This window comes from Sceloporus occidentalis, unplaced genomic scaffold, assembly GCF_023333645.1.
Source record: "Sceloporus occidentalis isolate IW3139 unplaced genomic scaffold, rSceOcc1.0.p SCAF_1, whole genome shotgun sequence".
NCBI lineage: Eukaryota > Metazoa > Chordata > Lepidosauria > Squamata > Phrynosomatidae > Sceloporus > Sceloporus occidentalis.
The window spans coordinates 223,420,789-223,437,572 of record NW_028316981.1 but is presented as its reverse complement, the minus strand read 5'-3'; the positions used below and the strand labels follow the sequence as shown (position 1 = coordinate 223,437,572).

At 45.2% G+C, this 16,784-nt stretch overlaps 1 protein-coding gene across 2 annotated transcripts in view; it reads right to left on the bottom strand.

The window, feature by feature from the left end:
- Nucleotides 1-16,268, bottom strand: part of TRPC4 (transient receptor potential cation channel subfamily C member 4) — a 187,924-nt gene extending 171,656 nt beyond the window's left edge. The window contains exon 1 of one of the 2 annotated variants that reach the window (XM_089511493.1): nt 16,185-16,268. The gene's annotated coding sequence lies outside the window, so the exon portion shown is untranslated. Of the gene's footprint in view, nt 1-15,091; nt 15,169-16,184 lie in introns of those variants that run through there. The other variant, XM_089511485.1, reaches the window with a different exon arrangement.
- Nucleotides 16,269-16,784: the final 516 nt, after the last annotated feature.

Genomic DNA, 16,784 nt, shown 5'->3' with positions numbered 1-16,784 from the left:
AGCCCCAGAGGCTCCGGCGTGGCCCAGCATGGCCTGTAGCAGTGCCTGCACAGACCACAGGAGCTCTTGCCTAGCCCCAGGAGTTCCTGGCCAGGCTCCAAGAATGTCTGATAGGCCCCAGGAGGTTCCAAACAGGCCGAAGCAGTGCCCACAGGAAGCAGGGAACTGACTGGGTGTCACCCCCCTTCTGGGGTGTCACCCGGTGTGGCCTGCACCCCCACACCCCCAAGGAACGCTACTGGATGGATGTTTATAGAACCTACAGGTTTTTCACTTGCTTGGCGAAATCCACCCAAATGGTTTTTTGCCCTAGGAACTGCTTATACTTCAATCTTCACCACTTTTGGAGGTGAAGCAGTGATTTTGTGATGTCAGCGCCTACAATATCAAGCTATATATTCAACTCAGGCAAATCTGGGCATGGCTAAACACAGAGTTTAGAACACCATGTTTTAAAAGTAACACATTTGGCACTACTTGTTATGCTTAACAAGTAATGTGCTGGCCATTGGTTGTTACTTTAAGAGCTTCTTCCCTGCCCACTCTTCTATAGCCAATCTTTGCTACCAGGTTTCTGCTATTAAGGGGCTGTGCAGACAGCCCCTAAGGGGCGGCCTCCAGCTGCCCCTTTTACAGCCAGATTGGAGCCACGGCAACTACATGGTGGGGCCCCAATCTGGTCTTTGCAGGGCACAAAAAGGAGCCACAAAAGCCAGTTCCTTTTTGCACCCTCCAAAGGGCACGATAGCTGTGGCGCTGCAGCTTTACGGTGCTCCTTTGGTGTTGCATCATGCGGACGCAGCACCAGAGGAACGCTGTGATGCTGCACGTCATGTAAATGCTATGCCCCAACTCCACCCCCAAGCCAGCCTTTAAGGCCGATCTACACAAGGCCTAAATGTGCTAAAAAGGTTCTTGAGTTCAAATAACTTTGCTAGTTTTCCTGTGTCAGTACAGTGCTGCCAATGCTCTGTCGGTGTCCATATGCACACATGCATGAATTTTTAAGGCTGTATCTACACTGTAGAAACAATCTGGTTTGACATTACTTTAACCGCCATGACTCAATGCTATGGAATTCTGGGAACTGTAGTTGGTTGTGGCACCAAAGGTGCAGAGGTGCTGCGACAAACTATAGTTCACAGAATTCCATAGCACTGAGCCATGTCAGTTAAAGTGGTGTTAAACCAGATTAACTCATGCATGTGTGCATGTAAGAATGTAGCTAGAAATAATAATAGTAATAATAGTAATAATAATAATAATAATAATAATAATAATAATCCCTCCTCAAATCTCAGAAACAATTACACTTCAGTTTAGTGTTTTTTTGCAGTAATAAGTAAATGTTTCTGCACATGGATAAATCAAGTTGTTATATTACTTCTCAAAGATTTTTATTGTGACCTTGTTATCTCAAAAGTAACACATCATAGAAAATGTTGTTATTGTGTTACTTCCAAGCTGGATGAGGATTTCCAAGGCCAGAGAGGAGGAGGGAGCAGAGAAGAACGGTCAGAAAAATGTGGGAAAACCCCATGGACAGTGCTACTAGGTGTGGCACTTCTGTTCCACTTTGCCATAGTTCAGACAAATTTACTATTTTTCTTCTCTCTAGCACCACAAAAGTGCAACCCAGGTGCGGTATTATCACAAGAATCAGAAGTCTGCCTGGAGAGAACTCTGAGTAACAGATCAGAGGCTCGGAGAAAACATTTACCAGAATTTTCAAAATGCCTGCATCAGGGAACAACAGCACCAGAGAAGCTGTGGATAAAATATATATCCTTTTAAAACAAGGGGTCAAGCCTAAAGCAGGAAAAAGGAGCCAGAGCTATATATGAGTTAAACTCTTATCATTCATCAGACACAGTCAGTACTACAAAGGTGAAGAACACAGAGACAATATTTTAACAAATGTTTTGTACTAGACAGAATTAAATTTAAGACCCTGGGTGTACAGTACAATTAATGTGTTGACACTCCTTATTTATTTGGGCATTAACAAAGAATACTCCTGAATAAATAAGCACAGGCTATGAAGACTGTGCAGTTTCCCCAGGGCTGAAGCCAGTACATATGAGAAAGGAGACTTTGCTCATTCACTTATCTTCACACAGCACTTTTCGTGGTTTTGCTAGAGAAACAGAGAAGGGGAGAAATCCAAATCAGGCCAGTGAGAAATCCAAATTAGTCCCCACTCCCCACTGCTTGGTGTGCTGCAGGATTTCAACGTCTGTGCTGAGACCTGAGACCACACTGTCAGCAACAGCTCAGGACTCCATATCCTCCATGACACAACCATAGGTCTCTCCCAAGTAGTATCTGATGCCACCTATCCTACAAGACCCACTCTGGACCTGGCATCTGTGCTGAGTGGTGATGATCTGGGTATGGAGGAGCTTCTATAGTGACTTTGTCATGGACAGATCACTACCTAGTGGGGTTTAGGCTAACTGGGACTCACAGCCTTTGCAGGACCAATTAAGATAGCCCACCCCAAGAAGATTATGGATCTAGACAGATTACTAATATCTCTTGGGTAGGTTTCTGTTGCCTTGGCAGGTGATCCTGTTGAAGCCCTCACTGACCTCTGGAACAGGGATATGGTCACAGTAGTGGATGTGATTGCCCCTAAACATCCCCTCCTAGGGAGTGGAACCAAGCAAAAACTAGGGAGCTGGTAGTGATGAAACAAGTGGGACAGAGATTAGAATCAGAGAATCATAGAGTTCGAGGACCATCCACTCCATCCCCTTTCTGCCACGCAGGAACTCACAATCAAAGCACCCCTAACAGATGGCCATCCAGCCTCTGTTTAAAAACCTCCAAAGAAGCAGATTCCACCACCCTCCGAGCGAATGTGTTCCACTGTTGAACACTATCATGAGGTTCTTCCTAATGTTGAGGTGGAAAATCTTTTCCTGTAGGTCCTATTCTCTGAAGCAACAGAAAACGAGTTTGCTTCATCCTTAACATGACACCCCTTCAAATACTTCAACAGAGCTATCATATCCCTTCTTAACCATCTCTTCTCCAGACTAAACATACCTGGCTCCCTATGTCGCTCCTCACAGGACATGGTTTCCAGACCTTTCACCATTTTGGTTGCCCACACTCCAACTTCTCAACATCCTTTTTGAACTGTGGTGCCCAGAACTGGATGCAGTATTTCAGGTGAGGCAGAATAGGGTGGCACTGTTACTTCCCTTGATCTAGACACCATACTTCTGTTGAAATACATTTAATTTCTCTGCCATGGCACTGCTTCTGGCCTTTTTGAATAGTGGACAGGAAAGCAGTGATAGTGGCAAGTCTTTGTCACTTCCCCTCAAAGGAACACTGGGAGGAATCAAGCTTTGAAGTATTTTAATAAGACATTTGTGTATGTTTGCCAGGTTTTCTGGGTTAAAATCAGGCAAAGTCATCACACAAAAGTTAAAGGCTATAATCACTGCTACTGTAGTTGCCATTTTCTTTGCTTTGCCTTTTTATCATTTTTGACATTGTGCATTTTCTTAGCCCTGCCTGTGCCTGGTTGCCTCCCACACACATTGCACAGCCCCCATTTACCATAGTTTCCTGCTCATCCATCTAGCCTTTAGTGTGAACCGAGTTATGCCTGCTGGAATTTTGTAAGTTCTTTGGCATCATTTTTCTTTGCTTCATCTTTTACATCCTTTATTAGATGCCCCTAAGATTTACCCTCATTCTAGCTAGTTGGGGAGAAAGCAGTAACCAAGTCAAAGCAGGACAAAGTGAATCAAACTCCTGAAATGACTGTGGGCTTTAGCTGCTGTGGTGGCAGGCAGCAGGACAAGCAACATTTGGCTAACCATGTTTGGCTAGAAAGTCTCCAACTCACAAAAGTCTCTCTGAGTTGCATCATTATTTGCATTACTAGCTACATCATTGTTTGCAATAATGATACTGGGGCAGAGATCTTTAAGATCTCAGCTAAATAGTGGAACATCATGCAATGCCATTTTCTCAGTACGAAGTAAGCAAAGCAACCAACCACTCCTTCATGATCTACAGTAAGAACATCAGGCAGACAGCAGGGAAATGCAGTCAGGAACTCACAAATCCTCCAACAACAAATTATATTTGTAGTAGAGAAAGAAAGGAGCCAACCCCTCCTTTCAGGTAATGGAGTCATCCCACTAATGGACTAGATTTGAGTGTGGCATTTTAAAAATAACTTTAATTTACAGGATCTTCTGAAATCCTAGACCCATGGGCTTTATCCTGGATGACTATGGCAATGTTTTCAAGGAAGACTGCAGTTTTGATAGAGAGCAAGGGCAGCTTGCAGAAAAGCAAAAATCTCTGCATAATCAGGATACTTGAATTAAAGAGGGCAAATTAAGAATCTCTATAAATGCCAGGCCATTAAACCAAGCACTCAGAAGAAGCCATTATCCACTGATGATATCCTGTCTTATCTCTCCAGAGTACAAGTATTCATTGCTAATGATGTCAGCAATGCTTCTGATATGTAAAACTATATGAAGTTGAGCAAATTGACTACAATTTCTGCAGCATTTTGCCACTGCAAATGGCTACACCTTGGTATGGGCATCTCATCTGCATCTGAAGGTTTCAGAGAAAACTAGACCAGACTGTCCTGTTTCAGAATGCCAAGAACCCTGGAGAGTACAACTGTAGTTCAAGAGGGCAAGGAAAGGCTAAACCATGCTACAACAGGGTCAAATGCAGAAAGCTGAAAGAGCAGAAGCATAGTCAAGGCAATCCAGAGTCTGAGCATGAAGGGTCCACGAAGGGTCCAGTGCCAAGCAGGAAATCAACCAAGGAGAACAATCCAAGAAGCAACCCAATATAGTAGGTCTATTATCTTTCAACAAAGAGACCGTCTTGGTTGTGTTAATTTATAGCCAGTTGTCGTTCAGGACAGCTCACCTAATTAGCTCACGTTTCATTTTTAAAGCACACCAAGATACACCCTCCTTCTTTGGTGTGTGTGTGACTTCAAGTCACCTGTCGACTTTTGGCACCCCCATGAATTTAATAGGGTTTTTATTAGGCCAGGAATACTCAAAGGTGGTTTTGCCAGTTCTTTGCTCTGAATCATAGCCTACAGCACCTGGTATTCATGGGCTGACCCTGCCTAACTTCCAAGATCAGAGGGATTTTAGGGTATTTATGCTCTTTTGTTGCTGCTGGCTCAATATCTAACATTCAAATGGGTACAATTTGGTGTCTACATGGAATTGTCCAGCTTCTGCTTCTAATGCAGGACTATCAGCATTTTTAGCTCCAAAGCAGGGCTAGCAGCCACTAGCAGGCTGCTATCTGGGATCTCTTCCTCCCTTTCCTCATCTGTGAAAGCCTCCTCCAGGTAAACTATGCCAGACTATAGAAGAAAGAACCAGTGATATAGCAGCAGAGAAAGACCATAATTCTAAGCTACAGTTGTTCACCACTGAAGACAGAGGAATACCAAACTAAGCCTTAGGAAAATGTAACACCAAGGAGGCAAGTGGCAAACATAACATGTGTTGCCAGGAAAGAATGGGCTTGAGCCCAGCAAGATAGAGGTAATTTAGAACATGCCATCATTAACTAACGTGACTATGGTCAAAAACAATCAACAACATAATACAATGTCTTCCAAATCAAAAACATCAAAAATTTGAAGTGCATGACTAGTTTCTTTGGCTCTTTCAGCAGGAAAAAGAATTTTCTTTGTCAACATCACCACCTCAAAGTATCTCAATAATAATGTGCTCTAGCTTATGTTTGGAAGGACTCCCCATGAGTTTCCCTCCAGCTATGTTCTAGCTATTTTGCTCTACTCTTCTCAGGTTATGCCAAAGATTTCTTTGAAGACAGTATGCATGAGCTCCTACAGAAGCATAGGTTGTACCATCAATAAAATCATCCAAAGCCCTTCAGATTCTATTAGCCTATCAGACCAGACAATATTAATAGATCCTCTACCCATATAGTGCATACCTCCTATATGCTGCATGGGATCTTGAGTATACATACTATAATGTCTACATAACACTCTTCCTTCTTGTTTGCCTTTGTTTGTCTATCTCTCTGATTCACCACCCAAAGTCTCAACTGCTTCTTTTTATGCCGGGATTGGCAAAAGATTACCACTGGGCCAGTGATTCTTGGCCCATCACACTTTTAAAACCACCCCACTCTTCACATTCACTACAATGGTAGAAACAATATTTTCCACTTTTTTTCCTTCACAACAAGACATGTATCAGCTACGTGCATTTAGAGAAAATCACACTCTCAGAAGCCTCCAGGAAATATGATTCTCCATATCACACATGCCCCACTCCAACTCAGTCCCTTGCCCAACTCTTAAGAATTTGTCCAAATTTGTTCTAATATATTTATAAGTAAGTAAACATAAAACTACCAGTGAGGAAAAGATAAATATAAACAACATTTTAAAAGAAGGGGGAAAAACCTAATGGGGCAACTCAGAAAGATCCAGCTAGGAGAAAATGTACGGTGAAAGCAAGGAACAAATGGCATAGGGATTATAGCAATATTGCTGCTATTTTGCTTCTTCTTGTTCATCTTTCAGGGATGCTTCCAAAATTTTCATCAGTGGTGAACTGGCCTTCTTAAGCACAAAACAAAACACAGAATACACTCCCTTTCTCTGCCAGAAAGAGTACAGGGGGTGACTTGCTGTTAGGATTTTACAAGTAAGTGAAGCTTAACAGTTATACCAAGCATGGCTTTAGTTCTCTCTTTAAGTTACTCTCAAAGGTGCTACTAGATCCCTTTACATACTACATTTCCAGACTAACTTGGCTATATACTTGAATTTAAGGAACACAGGGGCTGTACAGACAGCCCAGGAAGGGGTGGCTCTATGCTGCCCCTGGAAGCACTGGGATGGGATGTAGCAACTGCATGCCATGCCCCCAATCCAGTGCAAAAAGAAGCCCCCAAAAGTGGCTCTTTTTTGTGCCATAGAAGGGGCATCATAGGCACCATGGCATAGCATTATGACGCCCCTCAGGCGAGGGCTGTTTCAGCGCTGCGCACAAGGGATGTCATCATGGCATGCACCATGATGGTGCCTGGGTTTTAAGCAGCCCTAGTTCGCCTGCAGGCTGGCACAAAGTGCCGGTCTGCACAGGCTTGCAGTCATATACTGTGTCTTAAGAACACAAAAAACTGACAAGGTCTAAATCCATTTTAAACACCCTAAACTGTAAAGTTAGTGTCCTTTGCACAAACTTTCCCCCAACTGATTTTTAAGAAAGACAGCCAGCATATCTGAGTGCTGGACAGTGACTCTGGAGACCAGGGGTCAATTCCCAGCTCAGCCATGTAAACCCACTGGCTGAACTTGGGCAAGTCACACTCTCTCAACATCAGGGGAAGGCAATGGCAAATCTCCTCTGAACAAATCTTGCCAAGAAAACCCCATGATAGGATCACCTTAGGGTAGGGCTGCCATAATTGTCCACTTTTACCAGGGACAAAATGTAGGACAAATTCAAGACCAAACTGTAGGGCAACTGCAGGACAAAACTCAGCTCAAAATGTAGGACATTTAAGGTCCACCATTTTTCTTCAATGTCCTACATTTTGGGCTGAGTTTTGTCCTGCAGTTGTCCTACAGTTTGGTCTTGAATTTGTTCCACATTTTGTCCCTGGTAAAAGTGGACAATTATGGCAACCCTACCTTAGGGTCACCGTAAGTCAGAAACAGCGTGAAGGCACGCAACAAAACAAAACAAAACAAAGAAATCTTTTTATGTTATATCTCTAAAAGCATCATTACCCCACATGCAAAAAATAAAAGCAAACATCAAAAGGAGCTAAGCAAACCCTTTTTGAAATTCCCTGCTCAGCTTTAATGCCTCCTCTTGCACAAAATCCCCTGCTTGAGGCTGGAATCCTGATGGTGTACTACCTGAGTGTAGGTCCATTTGCTAGTGGTTGGATTTTTTCAAGTCATGCAGCAGAAGCATGGAAAGAGTCATCATTGTCATTGAAAGGAGAACACCGCTGGCTCTGAGCAATATATTTCACCAATGCCTGGCTTTCAGGTACATCCTCAGGGCCACAGTGCTGTGGACAGTTGCATGTGTGATTGCTTAATCGTTCTTCCCATGATGATGACTTGATCTTACTTCCTCAGCTGGGCTGATGGTCTTTTTTCTCCTGCCACCACTGAGATGCCTATGACAGTAGGGTTATGCCATAGGAGTGCAAAGGCAACATTCCAGTCTGAAATTTGGTAGAATTTACCCAGTTAAAAGCGGCAATTATATTGTCAAACACCTGAACAATTCGGCCCCCAGAATAAAGACTTATACACAGTTGCCTTTTTTTAAAAATCAAAACAAAAAGACTTGCAGAAGAAGTTTTACACCTCTAACATGTGGCAGGGTTCAGCTGCTTAAAAGAGGCTACCATGCCTGGAAATTCCACACAATTTTCTTAAAAAGCAAAAATAGGTACACCATTTGATGGTTTCCCCCATTATATACATTGGAGAGGCATACAACATTTCAGCTTTTCTGAAGCTGGGTTCGAATCCAGACCCAAATCAAAGCCTTTACCTTTCCAATCAATCCAAACTGAATTGGGCCCTGTCTTGGCACACCAAATGTTATCTTCAGCGCACAGTCCTAGAAAAGAAACCAAATCTGCCCACCACAGTTCTGCTCTTCTGAACTGCATCGTATCCACCTTTATCCTCTTTTCCAGAATGTCACTTGCCTCTTTTTTGGAACAATCATGATGCTTGCCATTTAGCCAGGCCATTTAGGAATGCAAAGAAGTGAACACAACACACAGATGAATTCCTCCAGTCATTCGGTTTACCATATAAGTCAGTCTTTTGTTCCTCTTCACCACATTTCTTTGCCCTAATCAACCTAACACTGCCTTCCCTTCCCTAGCTCCCTTTATATGATTTGCAGGTCAGCTGCTGGGTCTTAACAGGCAAATTGAGGAGGGAAAAATCAATTCTGTGGGAGAGTAAGCTGCAAGATGCTGCATAAGGTCTGTGGCATGTTCAGCCGATCCAAATCAGTTTTTCAGAATGAAGAAGAAGGAGTGTTTAACTGCTCTTTTGATTAAAGTTGACAAGGTGAACTAGATTAATCTAGAAAACTGGTGAAAAGTTAGCAAATATCTCCTGTTTCTTTCTTCTTCTTTTTATACACATGTATGCAAAAACCCAAAATTCACAACCTTTCTCACTTTAGTAGCACTGGCATGTAATTAGGACATCAATATTCCTAAAAGGTAGACTTAAACTGTATGGGTCAGTGGTAGACTCATTTTTAAAAAGCAAGGTCTGCCCCCAAATGCACATTCCGGGTTTGTTCTTCACACTCTGGAACCACATCTCTGCACATCTCTGTGAGTTCTGTTGCTCACACATGACAGCATGCAAATAAAGATGGAGTCGATGATGCCAATGTATAGAAACCCATTCAAGACATGCAGAGTTTTATCCTGGGTCTATTTGCATCGGTTATTCACAGTCGACAATATGAATCTTTTAGGAAAACTTGGGGGGAAATCCAACATCGATTATCCCGAGTTAAGTGCAGTTGCTCCCCTACACAAAAGAACACCTAAATTGGACACATTTGAAATACATGTGAATAACAAAGATTCAACCCAGATTCTACCTGGAATTATGATTTCAATATCATCGTGATTTTCCCCCACTATCCCCCCCCAGTCCTTACTTGAGATCCCCATTCCACCTGCCAGTCTCACAGTCAGTATCAGAGCAAAATTTCAAAGCAAAATGAGTTTGGACAACTGACTTCAGGGAAGTAAGATGCAGAGAGGGGAGAATTCAGATCCCTTCAACTGCATGAAAATGGAGTGTATCCAAAGAAGGGCGACAAAAATGGTGAAGGGCCTGGAAACCATGAAGCCCTATGAGGAATGACTTAGGGAGCTGGTGATGTTTAGCCTGGAGAAGAGATGGTTAAGAGGTGATATGATAGCCCTGTTTAAGTATTTGAAGGGATGTCATATTGAGGAGGGAGCAAGCTTGTTTTCTGCTGCTCCAAGACTAGGGCCCAAAACAATGGATGCAAGCTCCAGGAAGAGAGATTCCACCTCAAAATTAGGAGGAACTTCCTGACAGTAAGAGCTGTTCCACGGAGTGTCATGGAGTCTCCTTCTTTGGATGTCTTTAAACAGAGGTTGGATGGCCATATGTCGGGGATGCTTTGATTGAGAATTCCTGCATGGCAGAATGGGGTTGAATTGGATGGCCCTTGTGGTCTCATCCAACTCTACGATTCTATGATTCTATTATTCTATGATTCTATGAGTATAACTCTCACAGGTTTCTCACATTCACACACACACACACACACACACACACACACACACACACACAGCTCTGCTGCTCTATATGCAGTTGCAGTAGTCCCATGTATAAACAGATAAAGAAGCTATGTTCAAAGAGACAGCCAAGTTAAGTTGGTTTCACTATGAAAAGAATTATTCATGTGGGGGCAAGGAGAGTCTTTGGGCACCTTTAACTAATTTATTTCTGCACGAACTCTCATGAATTGCAATCTCTTTCCTCAGATGCATTTACAGAGTACAATATTCAAGCCTCAGGTCTAAATGTATAAATTTCATAGCTACAGGAGTGGGATCAGAATCAAATCGTATATCAAATGAGACAATTGTCTCACTGGACAGAAACCTTCAAAGAATTGGTTTAGCGTAAACAGTGATGGCATCTGCAAGCTAACACACAAAGCTCTTAGGCTGTTAATGGTATCTTCAGTTTGAAAATAATACATTCAGCTTTCAGGAAAGTTAGTCTTGTCCTGAAGAAGATTTTGTTTTCTTGTTGTACATGCAACACGTAGGCTAGGCTAAAAAGGACCGATTTGCTCAAGGCCAACCAGTACATTTCAGTGGGCTCTAAGCAATATTTATTTATCCTCTCATTAATTGTGTAAAAGGGGGGGGGGGGGGGAGAGTTTTCAGTCGTTGCTGCTGTTGTGTGCCTTCAAGTTGTTTCCAATTTATGGTAACCAAAAGGTGAACCTATCATGGGGTTTTCTTGGCAAGTTTCTTCGGAAAGGGTTTTCCATTGCCATCCTCTGAGGCTGAGAGTGTGTGCCTTGCCTAAGATTACCTAGTGGGTTTTCAGACCAAGCAGAATCATAGTCCAATGCTCAAACTACTACTAGACAAATAGGGGGCTGGATAGATGGGCAGAAAGGGGCGGTGAGACACCGCCCCTTTCTGCCCCGGATGGAAGCTGCAGCAACCAAACGCCACGGCCTCCGAGAGGCCTAAAAAGAACCCACTCCTAGCAGGTTCTTTTTAGGCTGCATGTGGGGCTTCAATGGTGTGCTTGTGCTCCATGATGATGTCTGCACAGCACAGCACTGTTTGGGCACTGCGTCACATGGACGTCATTGTGGCACACCCTGTCTGTATGGGAACATGCCAAGATGGCACCCGGGTGTGCGGTAGGGTTGCTGAGCATGTAAGCGCTCAGCCCCCGTACACCCTTAGTTCGGGCCCAGGCCGAACTGTCAAGCCCCTGAAAAGACCACCTACAAAGCTTGGGGGGTGGGTGGGGGGAGAAACATCTACTGATCAAACTTGATTTACATCAGAATATGATTTATATCAGAATATCATCACAGACATCTGTAACATCATATTACATCCGAATACTTTGCTGTTGGCTCTCAGTTATCCTTCAAATCCCTTGCTCACATTTCACTACATCTCCCCCCACCTCTCCCTCTCTGAGTAATGAATTCTCTCTCAAGCCAATTCAAGTGAGTGTGTTTTTTCCTTCAGACTGCACACTCCATACTTTCAAATCCACAGCCCTTGTTTCCCATATTTCAATAAGCAAAAACAAAACAAAAACCACTGAAGTAAACAAGAAAAACAAGCCCAGCAAACAAAGGCCGAAATCCCGCACAACAGTTTGGAGGGCTTTTTAACAGTGAACAATGAACTAATCTCTGCAAATTTCTTTTGATGGTTTTGGGGACAAAATAAACAAAAAAGCATCCTTTTCAATCTGTGGGAAAGGGAAAATGGTTGCATTTCGGTGGAACTGTCACTGCTTATGACCAGCAGAGCAGCAAAACAATCTTTCTTTTTTTATTTTCCAGACTGAAATGCAACGCTATACTCCAACAAGTTTAAAAAGCTATTTCTTTTGAACTAATACACAACCAACAAGAACAGAGACAAGTACCACTGGGTACTTGAAAGATCTGAAGCTTCTGTAGGCTTTGAAAAAAATGGGCTTAAATTCAAAATTCAATCAGGAGCGTACGTACAGTTCATACAAGCTCTTTGCCGAAAGGGTGACTTGCATGTCTCAATGAGCCATGGAAGATTAATGACAGAAAATAATATTTCCATGTCCCCCCCCCCCCCCCCAAACATCAGCAGATACAGTCCAGACAGCTCAGACTGAGTTACATTCTGTGCTGAGCAATTGGACAGAAGAGTAGATTTCAATGGACTCTAAGGAGAAACGCCTTGACAATAAGAGCAGTTCAGCAATGGAGCCAACAGCCTAGACAAGTGGTGGGGTCTCCTTCTCTGGATGTCTCTGTTGGACAGCTACCTGCTGGGGATGCTCTAGTTGGCGATCCTGCACTGAAGAGCAGGTTGGACTAGGTTGCCCACAAGGTCCCTTTCCAACTCTATGATTCAATGACTCTATGACAGTGATGTCCAAACTCTGTCCCTCCAGGTGTTTTGGACTTCAGAATCCCAAACCATTGGCCAAGGTGGCTGAGGCTTCTGGGAGGTGAAGTCCAAAACAACTGGAGGGCAAGAGTTTGTACATTGCTATTCTAAGACAAAAGATCAAGTGATGAACCTACAGGAACCAAGCTAACCCTTGACGTTGCAGACATTCCTACCTCATAACCTCACTTCTCCATCAGAGCAGTGGGAACAACTTTTCTCACCCACATTACTATAAATAGGATTAGTAATCACTGTCCTTAATCCCTGTTTCCGGAAAACAATGAATCTTTTTCGTACATTGACAGGAAAAGGTGGGTCTTCATGCATCCCTCTTCTCCACGGTACTGTATGGTAAAGTGAAGGAATCACATCCGTCTGAGTCAAATAACAGCACATGTTCACAAACACAGCGTGGATGTTACTGAAATTGTGAAGTCACCTTGTGACTTCGGAAGTGACTCCTTCCTTAAAGAAAGGAAGGAGGAGACCCAGGCCACTGGAGCATTTTGGAGACCCACTGTCCACAAAGTGAGAAATATCCTTTAGGCACCAGATCCTGTCTGATTGTGGAAGTTAAGCAAAGTCTAGCTTGGTTAGAACCAATATAGATGTAGGCTATATTCAGAGGACCCAGTGGGGCGGAATGTTGCTGGGCTACAACATTCGAAACCAAGGTTTGATTCCCAGTTTGGCCATGAAAGCCACTGGGTGACATTCTCTCAGCCTCCTCGGGGGAAGGCAATGGCAAATCTCCTCTGAACAAATCCTGCCAAGAAAACTCCATGGATTTCCACATTAGGGCTGTCACAAGTTGGAAACAATGTGGAGGCACACAGCAACACAGAACAAAGGCTATATCCAGAAGAATGTTCCTTGCCTGTGAACACTGTATAAAGTCTGTAAGTCAACAGGTGACTTGAGACACAACAACAAAGTATTCTTAGTTTGCTGTGGGTTTCTGGGGGCTATGTGGCCATGTTCTAGAAGAGTTTATTCCTGACATTTTGCCAGCATCTGTGGCTGGCATCTTCAGAAAATGCTGACATGGAAGAGAGTGGGTCTTCTATCACAGAATCATAGAATCGTAGAGTTGGAAGAGACCACAAGAGCCATCCAGTCCAACCCCCCAGGAATAAACTTTTCTAGAACATGACTGTAGAGCCCAATAAACCCCACAACAATATGGATGCTGGTCATGAAAACTTTCGACTTCACATAACAAAGTATTCTGCAGGACATTTACTCTGCAATCTCAAAGCATCACCAGCCATCATGCTTTTCATGCAGTAAAAGCAGGCCTTCTCTAGCAGAAGGCGAGGGTTGCTGAGGGTAACCCCTATGCTAAACTGAAGCAGAAGAGAGCCCTTTATGTGATGTATAGAATAACAGAATTGTATTTGGAAGATATAACAAGGGCTATCTAATCCAACCCCATTCTGCTGTGCAGGAATACAGAATCAAAGCACCTCTGACAGATGGCCATCCAGCCTCTGTTGAAACACCTCCAAAGAAGGAGACTCTACTCCACTACACTCTCAGGGAGCGTAGTCTACTGTCAAACAGCCCTTACTGTCAGAACGTTCCTCCTAATGTCGAGGTGGAATCCCTTTTCCTGGAGCTTGCATCCATTGCTCTGGATCCTATTCTCTGGAGCAACAGATAACAAGCTGGCTCCCTCCTCAATATGACATCCCTTCAAGTATTTAAACAGGGCTATCATATCACCTCTTAACCGTCTCTTCTCCAGGGTAAACATCCCCAGCTCCCTAAGTCGTTCCTCATAGGGCATGGTTTCCATGCCCTTCACCATTTTAGTCGCCCTCCTTTGGACACGCTCCAGTTTCTCAACATCCTTTTTGAATTGTGGCACCCAGAACTGGACACAATATTCCAGGTGGGGCCTGACCAGAGCAGAATAGAGGGGCACTATTACTTTCCTTGATCTAGAATGTGTAATGTTGGCTAAGAATCGTAGAATCGTAGAGTGGGAAGATAGCCCAAGGGCCATCCAGTCCAACCCCCTTTGGCCATGCAGGAACTCCCAGTCAAAGGAGCCCTGACAGATGGCCATCTGGCCTCTGCTTAAAGACCTCCGAGGAAGGAGACCCTGACCCAGAGTTTGGAGAAATCTCAAAAGACCAAGGGAGGGTGGTTTCTTGGCAAAGTCTCAAAGGCAGGAGCACTGGGTGGGAGCCCCCCCTGGACCCTCCGGAGTGACTGGGCTCCCCAGGAGGAGGCAGGGAGGGAGGGGTGGCCCTGGGCTGGGTGCCTGCTGCCTGAGGGGGGCTGCCTCTCCTTCCCCCAGAGGGACCCCCCAAGAGAGAGCATCCTCTCCCTCCCTCCCTCCCCTGCTCACCTGGCCTTGGCTTGCGCTGGGCGCCCGCACCTTAAGCAGAAGCCTCCCTCTGCTGGCTGGGAAGGGGCGCCCCCCTCCGGACCCCCCTCCGCTCCAGCCAGGAGCCCATCGTCCCCGGATCGCCTTCTCGCCTGCCCTGGGAGCCTCTGTTGAAGGAGGAGGAAACATGGGGGGAGAACCCTCCTCCCTCCCTTCCTCCCTCCCTCTCTCTCTCTCTCTCTCTCTCTCTCACTCTCTGGGAAGTGGTCCCCTGTGAAGAAAGACCCCGGAGGAGGAGGAAGAGAGGGAAAGGAAGGAGTGGAGGAGGAGGAGGAGGAGGAAAGGAGAGGGAGAAGGAGAATGCGGAGAATGGAAAGAAGGAGTAAAGAAGGAGAGGGAGAAGGAGACAAGGGAAGAAAGGAGAATGAAAGGAGGGCAGGGAGGAGGAGGAAAAGGAGGAGAAGATGGAAAAGAAGAAGGAGAAAGAGGAAGGAGGAGGAAAAGAAAGAGAAGCGAAGAAGAAGGAGCAGGTGGAAAAGAAGGAGAAAGAGGGAGGAGGAGGAGGAAAAGGAGAGAAAGAGCAGGAGGAGAACAAGAAGGAGAGGGAAGAGAAGAAAAAGATGAAGGAAGGAAGGAAGGAAGAGGAGGAGGAGAGGGAGAAAGAGACAAGGGAAGAACGGAGAATGAAAGGAGGGCAGGAAGGAGGAGGGAAAGGAGGAGAAGATGGAAAAGAAGAAGGAGAAAGAGGAAGAAGGAGGAGGAGGAAAAGAAAGAGAAGCGAAGAAGAAGGAGCAGGTGGAAAAGAAGGAGAAAGAGGAAGGAGGAGGAGGAGGAGGAAAAAGAGAGAAAGAGCAGGAGGAGAACAAGAAGGAGAGGGAAGAGAAGAAAAAGATGAAGGAAGGAAGGAAGAGGAGAGGGAGAAAGAGACAAGGGAAGAGAGGAGAAAGAAAGGAGGGCAGGGAGGAGGAGGAAAAGGAGGAGAAGATGGGAAAGAGGAAGGTGGAGGAGGAGGAGGAAAAAGAGAAGGAAGAGAAAGAGAAGCAAAGAAGAAGGAGCAGGTGGAAAAGAAGGAGAAGGAGAAAGAGGAAGGAGGAGGCAAAGGCGAAGTACTTACGGGGGGCGAGAAGGAGAGGCCGGCTGGGCGAGGCGGCAGGTGCATCTTCCCGGCTCCTTCCTTCCTTCCTTCCTTCCTTCCTTCCTTCCTTCCTTCCCCTGGGACCCCCCTCTGCCTGCCTTCTTGCCTCCGCCTTCTGCTCCAGCTGGCAGCCCCTGAGGAAGAAGAAGAGGAGGAGGAGGAGGAGGAGGAGGAGGGAGAGCGCCTGCCCTGCTCTCTCCGGGGAAGAGAAAGGGAGCCCAGGCGAGAAGAAGAAGGGGCTGCTGCCTACCCTCTCCCGCAGACGCCCAGGGCTTGCCTGCTTCTTGGCCAAAGCCCACCGGGAGGGCAGGCAGGGAGGCAGGCAGGCAGGCGGAGGGGCTGGCCTCCTCAGGGCGCCCCCTGGAGGCAGAGGCTCCCACCCTCACCCACCCTCGACAAGGGCCACCAGTCCAAGCCCCTTTGGCCATGCAGGAACTCCCAGTCAAAGCATAACCAACACCCATCCTCTGCTTAAAGACCTCCAGGGAAGGAGACCCCACTACACTCCCAGGAAGGAGGGTGCTCCACTGTCACTTAGGTTTTTTAACACACACACACACATATATATAATACATTAAG